The following is a 14,248-nucleotide window of genomic DNA, read 5'->3' on the forward strand; positions in this document are numbered from 1 at the left end:
AAATTTTTTTAAACCAATTTTAGAGCCAACCAATTTTGCTTAAGGTAAAGCTTGTTCTCTTATTAAAAAACTGATCTTTAAAGAAACTGATTTGACTAATGGTACCTTTAAAAATAAAAAATATGATTTATGATGTTGGGATGTAGTAGGATTTGTTTGATTGCCATTGTCACGTCGATACGTGAGGTATTATGTGTGTGTGTGTGTGTATGTGTGTGTGTGTATTCGTAATATTAAATTATATGTACCGTGAATTAACTATTGCCAATGGTTGTAAAAATCTCTCAATGGATATGATATATTCACTATTATTTGTCATTAGTACTGTACTCTTTAATTACATCCACTATCGATACTGAAGAACACTATAATGTCATCTACCACTGTATTATTCACCACGTATATCGACTCTATAACCGATCTTAATTTATAAGCTAATTACGATTTGGTCTAATGATTTTTTGTGAATGATCGTCTGAATTCAAATTAAGTTAGCTATTACGATAGAAAAGGGTATAAAAACAGCTTTTCGATGCAGGATCTCCCTCTCTCTCTCTCCCTCTGGCTGTCTTGCTCTTACGATTCCGAACTCTTGATAGCTTACGTATAAAGGGTCTCTTTGTCACTCAGTTCAAAAATTTGAAATTACTTGAAGTATAAGATACACTTTATATTTCTTACTTTAATTGAAGAGTTTAATTGAAATATTTGCTACCTTTTCATTTGACTTCTATTTTTCAATTAATTCGTGATTCGCACAAATATTGATTGGATAATCTTTTGATTATCAGCAACTATTTATCATCGGATAGTAATTAATCAAGGTACGAATACACTTTATTATTTAATTATTTCATGCATGATAACTGCTATCCTTCCATTATGCTTTATTTACCACGTCATATTTCATAAAATTATTTTAAATCTTTTATTTTCTTTACGCTGGTACGTATAAAATTACATGATTTTTCTTTTAGTGCGCTAACTATTGATAGGTATTTTTCTATTTATTTAGTTGAATATTCATTTTATTTTATCTTAGCACTTTTCATTTATAACGGTCCACATGGGGGTTCAAGGACCAAAAAGTTCAACAAAAATGATAACAAAAAGTGAAAAGACGGTTTCATTTGTTTTTATAAAAAGTATGCAAATTTACTCGAATAAAAATTATGGATACTCGCTTTTCACCTAAGTTTCCATTTTTTTTACGAAATAACATTTTTTTTATTCATTTATACAAATTAAACATGTATTAATATAAACAATTATAATATTTCCATTGTAACAGACCGCCGTTTAACCTGTAATTCCTCTTGAATGTACCTACTCGATTGGTTAAACGACGCCTTGTTATCTATGTGCTAGAAGCACATTAGCTCACTTTGTCCGGGAGTGCGCCTACGCAGAGTTCCCTTACCAATCGGAGTTGGGTTCTCGAACTCTCCGCTTGGAGGCGCTGATGTGCTTGCTTAGCAGCGCTCCGTCGGCCGCTGCTGATAACTCGGTTGGCAAGTCGCTTCTCACGATACCTACGCGATCCGTGCTATTTTACCGGCGCGTTCGAATTGAACGTAAACATCAACACGGATCTCGGACAAAGGAAAGACAAAACAACACGATCGTTACGTTTAAATCTCTGATTACTTTATTAACTTGAATCTTTTACACGGGAGGGATTTGCCGAGAGACTCGCGCACGCAAATTCGGATGACAATACGCGCGGGGGGAGAGAGAGAGAAAATCGCGATTGCCGCGAACTAACCGCTCGCACGCTTTTGACAATATCGCCGCACTCGCTGTACGGGATCGCACGCTAACAATAATTAGAGGTAAACACCTACCGCGGGTTTGATGCGGATACGGTGGTCAACCGTATCCGTCTAATTTGTTGTTGACGAGCTGCCTCCGCGTCTGTTGCTCCGCTGTCGTCGTCGCGTGTCTGCAGGATTCGCAGAGGCTAATCACGCTGGAGCTGAGGTCGCCCTCGTGAGGAGATGCTCGCACTCTGCGCTCCGCACTCCGTGACGGTCCTCGGCAGCGGTGTCACACACCTTGCACGGCACGGACATGCAACTCGATCCACCAATTGTTGTCGTCCACAGTCTACGCACCCGACGCGCGATGCACTCTTCCACCTCGGCACTCTCAAATACCGCACCAAAATTCTCTGGATCTCACTCGAAATTATCCTATACGTTGGGAGCTCGAACACAATAGCTATGATGTAGCCGGACTGAATGTCGCAGTCATACTGGCTAGCAAACCCTCCCCTCCCGGTTATTGCCCCTACGCGCCCTCTCTCTTTCAAACCGATCGCCGCTGCTACGCTCAGCCGCTTCGTAACCTACGCGAGTCAAAACGATTCTCGGAGATCGTTGCAGCCCCCTCATAGCTTCGGACCACCGGGCCGAACTATTTCGCTGACTCGCGACCCTAGGAACCGGAAAGGGAAGGGGAGATATCATCACACTCCGTCCTTACAAAGTATTCCTTTATTTGCCCCGCCCGGGCCACCACACTCCTCCCTCATTTACCGGAGCCTCCTGGCGCCTTGTGCCGTAGATAGCCCCAGTGCACCGACTTTTACGGCACGTCGGGGCCCTACTACCCGGTGCTGTTGGCGGTACCACCGCCGGAGGGCCCGCAATCTCTGGGGGCTCCTGCCCCCGGGCGACGCGCAGCAGGGCCTCTCCATATGCCCGCTACCACCGGACAACCGGAGCCCACTCCCCCAGCATCTCTCGGGCTCCGCGGAAGTCGAGGAACTCCTCTAGGTACGCATGCACCTGTCGTTGGAGTTCCCCCACAAACTCCCACGCATTTTCTAACTCCTGGAGGCCCAATCTCACGTGCCTCCAGGAATTCTCGAGCCCTTGCTGCTGGGGGATCCGGGGGTGGTTGCAGACCCACTGACCCTGCCCGCAGGCCTCCTTTGGCCTGGGGCACTGAGTCGAGCAATCGGCCACCTCTGGCTTGCTCGGCTCTGGGGTCTGCACCCCCTGGTCCGTCGTGGACGCAGACCGACGGCCCTCTTCCACCGGACCGTCGGTCTGGGTGGACGCCTCCCGGGTTGGTGCCTTCCTTGCTGGCGGCCTCAACCCTTCCCGGAGGAAGTCGTCCACCTGCTGGCGAGGGCGATGCATCCGGGCAGCCACCTCGACCTGGGCCCGGACAAAACTGCGGACCTCGCCGATCAGCCGATCGGCATCCGGACCCAGCTTGAGATCGAGGAGCATCCGGGTAGCCACCTCGAAGGCTTCTTCGTCGATCACCAGCTTCCTCTCCATCTGCAAAAGAGAAGAGTGTGGTCAAGGGATATCTCAGATTCAGCCCTTAACCTAACCGTCGTTACATCACGCTCGATGCTACGCTTGACGAGGACGTTCCGGTCCCCTGCGCTTCCCTCGCGGACGTGGCCCACTTGTGGGGGTAACTGGCAGGACAACCTTTCGCACGTGCTGGATGGTTTTACGGGGCCTGCCTCTTCCCCTCGCCATATTACCAGCCAGGTCATTGCCACCCGATACCTGGAGCTCGCTCACAGGGTTCTTGCGCGGTCTTCCCCGGCCTCGCTTGGCCGGCGCCTCAATCGGCGTCTTTGGAGCTGTTCCGGACTCCTCACACTCGCTCGTGGGGGCTGCAATCGCGGTGCGCTCGCATATCGGATCCCCGCTGGGATCCTCGACCTTCGCGGGCGGGTTGCCTGCGCCCTCCTCATCCTCCAGCGGTGTTAAGCCTCCCTGTACCGGTTCCTCGTCGTCTTGGTCCGAGAATGGACCGAAATAGGGCTTGAAATCCTTGGCGTGGACCAGCTCGGGCAATACTTCCTGTTGGTTACCGAGCCGGTAGCTATTAGTCCCACATACCTCCTCAATAATATACGGGCCAGCATATTTCGGTGCCAACTTCGCCGATACGCCCTGCGCTGCGGAAGATAAAATACGGTTCCGTTTCCACACCCAGTCCCCGACCCTAAAGTCGGCTTGACGTCTCTTTTTGTTATAATAGACCGCCTGACGGTCCGCCTCCTCCCTGGAACTGGAGCCGGCGCGTTCCCATAAGTTGGGCAACTGGCGCATGTGCTCACCCCATTCGGACAGCTCTTGACCCTCAGAAGCTTCTCGGGCCAACTGATCTTGGGCCCTTCTATAGGTCGAGGGGGGAGTGGGCCGTCGACCGAAGACGAGCATAGCCGGGCTATAGCCTGTCGCGCTATGAGTTGCCGAGTTCAACGCGAAGTTGAACTCTGACAGGTGCTCGTCCCAGCTCTTATGGTCCCGCTCCACATACGATATGAGCATGGCCTTGAGGGTTTGGTTCACTCGCTCCGTAGGGTTGGCCTGTTGGTGGTAAACGGGAGTGAGAGCGCGCCAGATGCCGTTCCTCAACAAGTAGGTATCGACATCCTGATTCTTATATTCAGTCCTGTTGTCCGAAAGAAATATCTCGGGCGCGCCGAACCTAGTTACCACCCTCTCATGCAGTTCCCGCACGATGGTCCTTCCGTTGGCCTTGCGTACGGGTACACACTCAACCCATCGAGTGAACAGGTCTAAAAAGACCAAGATGTATTCAAACCCTCTCGAGCTCTTTGGGAATGGGCCAGTAATATCACTGGCCACCTCCTGCCAGGGCCGCGAGACCTCTCGGCGACCCATTAGTCCGCAAGGCGGCCTCTGTTCCGCCTTGCACTGTTGGCAAACCGGGCAATCCCTAACGTACTTTCTGACCTGCTCATACATCTTTGGCCAGAAATACAGGTGCCTAGCCCGGGAGAACGTCCGTTCTCTCCCGTGATGTCCCGCTGCTGGCGCATCGTGTACCTCTTCGAGCACCTGATGCCTTTTATCAGCAGGAACTACTAGCTTCCAGGCTTCCTCGTTGTCGATGGACCCTTCGCTCTCCTCAGTCGGATTGTAGTGATACAGTCTCCCACCTACTACCTTCCATGTAGGTTGAGAATGCGGGTCCTGGCATACTTCTCGGTATTTTTGCAGATACCAGGCATCGGCAGTCTCCGGCTGATGAGTCATGGCACCCACTTCTACCACCCCCTCCTCGTAGGCCCTAGACAAAGCGTCTGGCACCACGTTGAGGTCTCCCTTTCGATACTCTATATCGAAGACATGTCCCTGCAGTGCTAGCGCCCAACGCACTAGCCTTCCTGTTGGATTCCTCATACTGTGGAGCCACCTAATGCAACTATGATCGGTAATGACTTTGAAGTGGTGCCCCTCAACATAAGGCCGGAACTTCCCGATAGCCCACACTACAGCCAGGCACTCTCGTTCGGAGACTGTATAATTCCTGTCCGCGCTGTTTAGGGAGCGACTAGCGTACTCAATGACGCGCTCCTATCCATCGATTTCTTGCGTCAATACCGCGCCTATCCCGCTATCGCTCGCGTCCATTTGTAATACAAACTGTGCGCTGGGATCTGGCGACTGCAAGATTGGTGCAGAGACCATTGCGTCTCGTAACCTTTCAAATGCCTGCTCCTGTTCCTGCTGCCAAGCAAACGGAATGCTCTTCTTCGTCAGGCGGTTTATCGGCTCAGCGATTGTCGCGAAGTCGGGTATAAAGCGACGATACCACGACATCATCCCCATGAATCGCTTCACCTGCTTGATGGTCCGTGGTGCTGAGTACTCCATAATAGGATTGATCTTCTCCGGATCTGGCCTTACCCCTTCACGGTTCACAAGGATCCCTAGATACTTGACTTCCGATTTACAGAAGTGGCTCTTGGTCTTATTTACAGTGAGGCCCGCACCCAGAATTCGTTGTAAAACCAATTCCAGGTGTCGCTTATGCTCCTCAAAGGACGGCGAGATAATGATCACGTCGTCGAGGTAAGCAAAAGCGAAAGGATCTAAGTCCGGGCCAATCACTTTGTTCATCAACCTCTGGAAGGTCGCGCCTGCATAGGACAATCCGAAAGGCATTCTTTTGAACTGAAAATGCCCCAGGCCGGGGACTGTGAACGACGTAATGGGGCGCGACTCCTTTCTAAGAGGAATCTGGTGGTACGCGCTACTCAAGTCCAGTGTAGAGATGAACTTGGCATCGCTGATCCTTCGCAGGATGTCGCTCATGAAAGGCAATGGATAGGCGTCAGGCTTGGTTACCGCGTTTACCCTCTGGTAATTTACGCAGAACCGATATTTGCCATCTGCCTTCTTCACCATCACCACTGGACTTGACCACCCGCTGGTTGCTGGTTCAATGACGTCGTTGTCCAGCATGGCCTTGACCAGCGCGTGCATCGCGACTCGCACCCTGTCGGAGACCGGATAGTATTTCTGTTTACAGGGTCGAGCGTCTCCGATGTCTATCTCATGCTCGACCCCCACAGCACAGCCTAAACTCTCGCCTGCGTCTGGAATTAATCCGTCGACGAGGCTAGCCACTTCTTGGCGCTGTGCTTCCGTGGCTTCTACCAAGCCTACGGGTAAGAGGCACGACGTACCAGTGACGCTTGCCACTTCCAACGGTACCGCCACTTTGGCTTTCACCAAGTACAGCTGGTCCGTATCAGGGTTCAGGTTGGCGCTAAATTCCCTTACGAAATTCGCGCCTACATAGCAGTCATCAGACAGCAGTGGCGTTATAGCGACCCTTACATCCTTCGTGATTCCCCCTACCGTGAAGGGGAATATCACATGACCCAAGATGGGGCACGGGCGACCGTCGGCGAGCTTAGCTTCTCCTGCGCGCGTCACATCTAAGCCCAGCCCCATGTCCGATGCCAACCTTAGCCCGAGCTGACCCATTACCGTCGATGAGGCTCCGGTATCGTAGAGTGCCCTCAACTTATAGGCACCTATGCCTACCTGGAGCCACCATCTAGTCTCATCCTCGGGCGCATACTTACGGGGAGATATCTTCGTCCCACTCTTCTCTGTGGCCCGGAGGCTTTCGCGGCTCTTGTTGCCTTGGGCAGCCGCTACTCGCGTCGACGTGCTCTTACCCGCTAATTTCTGGGTCCCAGGCGTATCCTCTGGAGCGTCGAGTGGTCTCTTGGAGCTTTTGGGGCCGACGGTCTCCTCTCCGACCCATTCGTACCCGTGCTCCACCACTTGAATCCGACCTCCATACCCTTCGAGGATACAGAATGCCCTGTTACCCAGATCAGGCACCTGCACGGTCGTTGTCGCTTCATACGCCACCGCACTGCTGGGTCTCGTAGGATCCAGTGATTCTTCCGCGACCTTCCTGAACCCTGGGTTCGCTGACGGGCCACTGCCACGCTCTAGCGACCCGCGATGAGAGGTCACCTTTATTGGGGACGCGGAGGGGACCTCCATCCTCCGTTTCCCTGCCCATTTCCCTTGTTGCAATCCGGGCAGTACCTCCTGGTGAAGCCCAGCTTGCCGCAAGACGAGCACTTGATTGGTTGGGAGAAATCTATTTTTCTCCTCTGACCCTCTCGTTGCTGGCCAGGAGACCCAGGGGGGGTTTTATTCCTCCCCCTCTCTTGCGGCCGACCCCTTGGCCGCTTGGGAGAGTTAGCCTTCCTCTCCTTGAAGTACCGGTCTATCTCGCGTCGCAGGGTCGCTACCTGTGACGATAAGTCTTCGAAACGGTCTGTTGCCTGCGTCGCGGAGATTGAAGACTGGTTCTTGGGTTTCCTGGCCTGGTTCCTCACCGGTGACTCGGGTTCCAGCTGCTCTGTACCCCGAGGTTTATTGGACATGGCCGCCGTTCGGGGCCCTGCCCGGGGTGGTGGTGCCTTCGCTGACACACCCATGTGCTCGGGGTATAACGTGGACGTGGGCTCCAGCCTGGTCCTCGGGCGCTCGTCGTCCCGCAAGGCGGTCTCGATTTCAGTCGCCCGGGCGTGGAATTCGTCCACGTTGGAGGACGCGTTCCTCCGCAGCTGCATTCGGATGGCGGGCAGGAGATTTGCGTATAACAAATCTAATTGTCGCTGCTCTGGTAACGGCGAGCGTAGCTGGGCCAGCATGAAGAGGAGGTGGCAGGCATACTCTCGTACCAACTCTCCTTTCTCCTGGTACCGTGCTTGAGCCTCTTGCAGCAATCTTTGTTGCTGCAATTCACTTGACCCAAACCAACGTCTAGCACCCGCTAAGAAGTCGGCATAAACTTCTCCACTTGAACTTATTGAGCTCGTACCATGTCCTCGCCACGCCTTCGAGGAGTTCTGATACCGAGCATAAGATTTCGCCGTCGGTTAGCCCTGAGCCCGCTCGCAGATCCTCCAGTCTTGACAAGAAGGTGTCCACGCATTCTGAAGCCGTCCCCGAGTATCGCAGCTTCCATCCTCGGACTATCCTACCCGCATCCCGAGTCGTGTAGTATCCTGACGCCGCATTGGTATCATACCAGGCGGGTCCTTCCGGGGTCGCCTGCTCTTCCCCCATGTCGGCGTCTCTTGATCCTCTTCGCGGCGACTGCTCTGTCCGCAGAGGCGCCTGGCTTTGAGGAGCCTCTCGAGGTTCGCCAGGGGTCGGTCTTTGGGGTTCTGGGGTACTTTCTGGTACCCTCGGGTCGTAGTGGCACGTATACGTGGACTGGAAGTCCACGGTTCTTCTGGGCCGCTCCGGTATGACAGTTCGTCGATTTGTGGGGTCCCTGTTCCTCAACTGCTGGACCTCCACCTGCAGGGCGGTCACCTGGTCGCACCACCGTGCGCATACCTGATCGTGCCTCTCCAGCATCTCTAGTATGCGGTTGATCTCGACACGGTTGCGCTCGATTTCTTCCTTCAATCGCTCGGTCACGCACCGTTCCTCCTCTTCTTCTTGAGGTTGTAGCTCCGCGTTCTCGAAACGACGAGCTCTTCGCCTATCTGGCGATCCGGTGGAACCCTTCTGTTCACTACTGACCCCTTCCGAGGTCCCATTGGCCTCGCCGGTCCCCCATTCCTCTACGGGCTCTCGCTCCCCCATCTCGCTCCGACTATCCTCCTCAAGGTTGTCGAAGACCGCGAGAGTCCGCGTCAGGTTCGCCTCCACTACCTCATCTCTGTATAGCAGCATGAGCGGGTGGGCGATGAGATCCTCGGCATCAGCTGCTTCTAGCTCCTGTCGCCTGGTCTCAAGCCACCTCTCTCGGCTTCTTCGTCTGCGTTGTCTCGCCTCTCTATCCAACGCTGCTCCTTGGAAATCCAGGTCGATATACTCGCCTAATAACCAATACGCTAGCCGAACCGCTTGCATCAGCTTGGGACCATCTGTACGCAACTCCAGCTGCGTCAGGTACCTATCAAGCTGTGTCGAAGGCAGTTCCGATGCCCATCGGGTTATCGCATCGGCGGTATCCTCCATACCGCCTATACTGGGGCGTAGGTGACGGTTGAGGTTAATTTGCCTACTCGACCACTATCGCCTCCTATCACCCAAGGCGCGAGCGGGGTATTGCGATTTTTATCGGCAACTGTGCTACTACGCCTTAAATTTCAAGGCAACAACCCACGAGGTTCGTGGGTGTGTGCAGGTGCCGCGTATCCAAAGGAAGTAAAAACTTCCGCTCGCAACTACCTGTCTATAGGTGGGGACTAACTGTTTGCTAGCCCCACCGGGTTAGTAAAAATAACCCCGCACACACCCAAATTGCGTGCTCTGCTGATACTGTCGCTCCGTGACCAACCCCCACCTAAATGCTCTAAGGTGTGGGTAACCACTCGAAAAGAAAAAAAACAATTTGTCACCTGCTTTATTTCCGTTGGAGCGATTCCGGACGTCTCTTCGACCCCTGGGGTTAGTGTGCTCTCGGCTTACAAAAGCAGGTGTTATTAGGTCGGAGAGACGTCTTTTCCCCACAGCAGAGCCCGTGCCGAACGAGCCACGTGTTCTTTTACCCGCTCGCACCTTAATACGCACGCGCGCAAACGTCTCTCTCTCTCGTGCGTCACTCTTTCTTTTCGTGCAAATCGACTCCCCCTGTGTGAGTCCTAAAACTTGTTGGGCGCCATGTAACAGGCCGCCGTTTAACCTGTAATTCCTCTTGAACGTACCTACTCGATTGGTTAAACGACGCCTTGTTATCTATGTGCTAGAAGCACATTAGCTCACCTTGTCCGGGAGTGCGCCTGCGCAGAGTTCCCTTACCAATTGGAGTTGGGTTCTCGAACTCTCCGCTTGGAGGCGCTGATGTGCTTGCTTAGCAGCGCTCCGTCGGCCGCTGCTGATAACTCGGTTGGCAAGTCGCTTCTCACGATACCTACGCGATCCGTGCTATTTTACCGGCGCGTTCAAATTGAACGTAAACATCAACACGGATCTCGGACAAAGGAAAGACAAAACAACACGATCGTTACGTTTAAATCTCTGATTACTTTATTAACTTGAATTTTTTGCACGGGAGGGATTTGCCGAGAGACTCGCGCACGCAAATTCGGATGACAATACGCGCGGGGAGAGAGAGAGAGAGAAAATCGCGATTGCCGCGAACTAACCGCTCGCACGCTTTTGACAATATCGCCGCACTCGCTGTACGGGATCGCACGCTAACAATAATTAGAGGTAAATACCTACCGCGGGATTGATGTGGATACGGTGGTCAACCGTATCCGTCTAATTTGTTGTTGACGAGCTGCCTCCGCGTCTGTTGCTCTGCTGTCGTCGTCGCGTGTCTGCAGGATTCGCAGAGGCTAATCACGCTGGAGCTGAGGTCGCCTTCGTGAGGAGATGCTCGCACTCTGCGCTCCGCACTCTGTGACAGTCCTCGGCAGCGGTGTCACACAACTTGCACGGCACGGACACGTAGCTCGCTCCATCAATTGTTGTCGTCCACAGTCTACACACCCGACGCGCGATGCACGCTTCCACCTCGGCACTCTCAAATACCGCACCAAAATTCTCTGGATCTCACTCGAAATTATCCTGTACGTTGGCAGCTCGAACACAATAGCTATGATGTAGCCTGACTGAATGTCACAGTTATACTGGCTAGCAAACCCTCCCCTCCCTGTCATTGCCCCTACACGCCCTCTCTCTCTCAAACCGATCGCGGCTGCTACGCTCAGCCGCTTCGTAACCCACGCGAGTCAAAACGATTCTCGGAGATCGTTGCACCATTTATAATACAGTGCTCTATACAATACTACAATTCTCTTTAATTTCTGTATTGTAAAATGAATTGTACACTTGAAAACTCAATGAAAACACGTCATTTCTAAAGAAAGAAATAGAGAATAACTAAATATGAGCACATACAGGGTGTTCAGAAAGTAACGAAACACCCCTAAAATTTGCCTAGTAAACTATTATTTTGTCAAGGTCAAGATCATTCTATGGATAATCTTTCACGAAAAATCAATTGGTGAGCTTGAATTTAACCTTGAGCGTGTCCTTCATTGATATTTCAAAATCAACATTGTTTTTTTAAACAGAATCCCTGTTTTGGACAGCGGCAATCAAAAGAGCGGGAAATTTTATATTTTAAAATGTATTTAGGTTATGACTCATAGGGTTATTGGACCATGGGGATCTAAACCTCTAGTTTTGAGAAAGACAATCGAGAGAGTGAGAAATTTTACGTTTAAAATTTACTCAGGTTATTGGGTCATTAACTCATAAAGTCTTAGGGTCATGCGTCATGAGGATCCAAGCCTCTAGTTTTGATAACGGCAATCGAGAGAGCCGGAAATTTTACGTTTAATATTTAACTGAGATTTTGGGTCAACGTAGATGATCAAGATTAACTTATGTTAGTTTAAGAGGCCACTTTTAGGGTGTTCCGTTACTTATTGGTACTGTATGTGCTCGCCTTTAGTTATTCTTTCTCTGTCTAACTCACTCTTTCTTTCTCTAAAGAATTTTTTGTACTCTCCATTTTTATATATAAATTATATCGATAACAAGTTTGGCAGAGCAATCCCTTAAATTTGGTAATTAAAAACAAACACACCACATCAATTATCGATAACGTTTCGTCAGCATGGTCACTGACCTCCTCAAATCTTTATTGAAAAACATTATATAATAATAAAATACAAATAAATACGGTCAATACACAAACAATTAAAAGCTTATTTCCCTACCAAATAAATATTTTCATTTCTCTTCAGTACATCTTCAATCAGTCACATAATCTGGGTAACAAAAATTTGTTAAAGTCAAAATATGATATAAAAAAATAGTAGTCAAAACATTTTGGTTAAATCAGTGATCATATCAATAGATAAAACTGTACTGAAATGAACTTAGACTGTGTTTACAACGCAAGAAAAAATAAGCGTAGTCTATCTGTACATACGAGCAACACTATAGTAAACAAGGAATATGCTAGTCAAACATCAATGCCATCAACTAACGAGTCTCTATACAATGCATACCTAATTTTTGATATATTCATATAATCTTTGATATTGTTTACTTAAAAATTTGGTATCTTCTTGTCTATTAATAGTGTTATTGTTAATATTAATGTAAATCATTTCAGCAATCAATCTTTTCTGTTTGTTACTCTCTCTATGTAAAATCATAACATTATCAAAATCAAAACTGTGTGAAGGACTTTGTTTAATGTGTAGCGAGATCGGTAGTAATTTATCAGAAGGTGTACTTTTGTGTTCATAAATTCTAGTTTTTAGTTGTCTTTTTGTTTGCGCCACATATGAACAATCACAATTACCACAAGAGAACTTATAAATAACATTAGTTTATACCCACTTGTCCAACCTATCTTTTCCCAGTGTAATTGTACTATTTAATTTGCTATTCATCAATGGAATACAAGAAATATTAAATTTCTTTAGTTTAGATTTACAAGTAAAGAAAAACTTTTTGTGGAACGGTAATGAAATAGAAAAATCTATCCTTGATAAATCAATATTATTCTTATTTTTAACCATGTTATTATTGTTTTTTGTGAGTTTAGTTACCATGTTTAGTGACCATGCTGACGAAACGTTATCGATAATTGATGTGGTGTGTTTGTTTTTAATTACCAAATTTAAGAGATTGCTCTGCCAAACTTGTTATCAATATAATTTTTCTTTCTCTAAGTTGTCTGCTACAAATTGTTGCGGCTCGTCAAAATGGCCGCCATCGCTCGCATAGTTTTGCGTCGCTTTTGATGCCGGTCTCGCTTTTGCCTTCTAAGGCGCTGGATCATCGTCATATGTCAGTGTATGTTGTTGTTAGGGAAAGACATGATTTACCCATATTATGTGCGCGTATATGCACTGCGCTCAGGATGCCGTTGGTGTCTACGAACAGTCAATAACAGTGGATTGCCGGTTGCTCGTCTACGAAGACTGCAGCTTCGCTCCTAAGAGCTGCGAAATCTGCACTGCCGGTGGAGATTGTATGCATGTAGTCTCGCGGCTTTTCCTCGAGTTTTTCAGCTTTTTTACATGTTCAAGTGGTTACAGGGCAGGAAACTTGCCAGTTTTTCGCGTGTCAACGCATGTCGGCTTCGCAGTCGCTTCTTATCGGTGTTTTTATTCTTTTTGTGACAGTGTCATTACATAGTAGTGTGCGTGCACTTATTGTATTTTTTAGTCTTGTCGGTTGTTCTTCTCGCTTATCACCTGCCATAGGCTCGGGTTGTCGAACTTATAGCATTATTTTCTTGAGCGTGGATAGGTTAACTTTAATGAAACAAAGTGCAACTCTCAGTTTGTCGGAGTAAACACAAATCGTAACCGCAGATCATTAGAGAGAGAGACTAAGAGAGAGTGAGGGAGAAAGAGAGAATCACTGACATTCGTTAAACTAAGCTCGCACGTACATATAATTCACTTTCGCCGCTGCGCGTGTCGATACCATTCACACGATGATGTCAGCCACCTTAATTGTAAGTTTTTATGATTTCAATGCTTACATATCGTCTTTTCACATGCGTTGTATAGCTGCGCTACATGAAAGATACGGATAGTTCTGTCGACAATAAGCGTAATCGGCTTGAGTATCGTTATCGAGCTTCTTTGATAGTCGCTTTCCTTAACGTCATAGCGGAGACCTCGGTCAACGAAATTGTTTGTTCCTCTTTAATTTATCTTTTGATAGGCGTAAATGGACATTTGCATAGAGCAAATTTAATATTCGTTCTCTCTTTGTCTTTTACTTACCGTCGAGTTGGTACTCATAAGTGTGCCGGCCAGTACTGGCCTCACGAATTATGAAATATAGAACAAAAAGAAGGAAAAGAGGAAAAAGGGAGAGAGAGATATGGAGTTATCGGTGTTTTAAAAATTTGTTATTTTGGAAAAAAGTGGTGTTTACTAGTTTAATACAATGTGTTTCTTAGAAATGTTTATGAAATATTATTAAAA

At 48.8% G+C, this 14,248-nt stretch overlaps 1 protein-coding gene across 1 annotated transcript in view; it reads right to left on the reverse strand.

Moving 5' to 3' along the window:
• Nucleotides 1-14,248, reverse strand: part of LOC131675463 (beta-alanyl-bioamine nonribosomal peptide synthetase ebony) — a 964,295-nt gene that overhangs the window by 147,096 nt on the left and 802,951 nt on the right. The gene's annotated exons all lie outside the window — the stretch shown is intronic.

The sequence above is a fragment of the Phymastichus coffea genome, unplaced genomic scaffold (genome assembly GCF_024137745.1).
Source record: "Phymastichus coffea isolate CEN01 unplaced genomic scaffold, Cenicafe_Pcof_1.1 PCOF00001, whole genome shotgun sequence".
NCBI lineage: Eukaryota > Metazoa > Arthropoda > Insecta > Hymenoptera > Eulophidae > Phymastichus > Phymastichus coffea.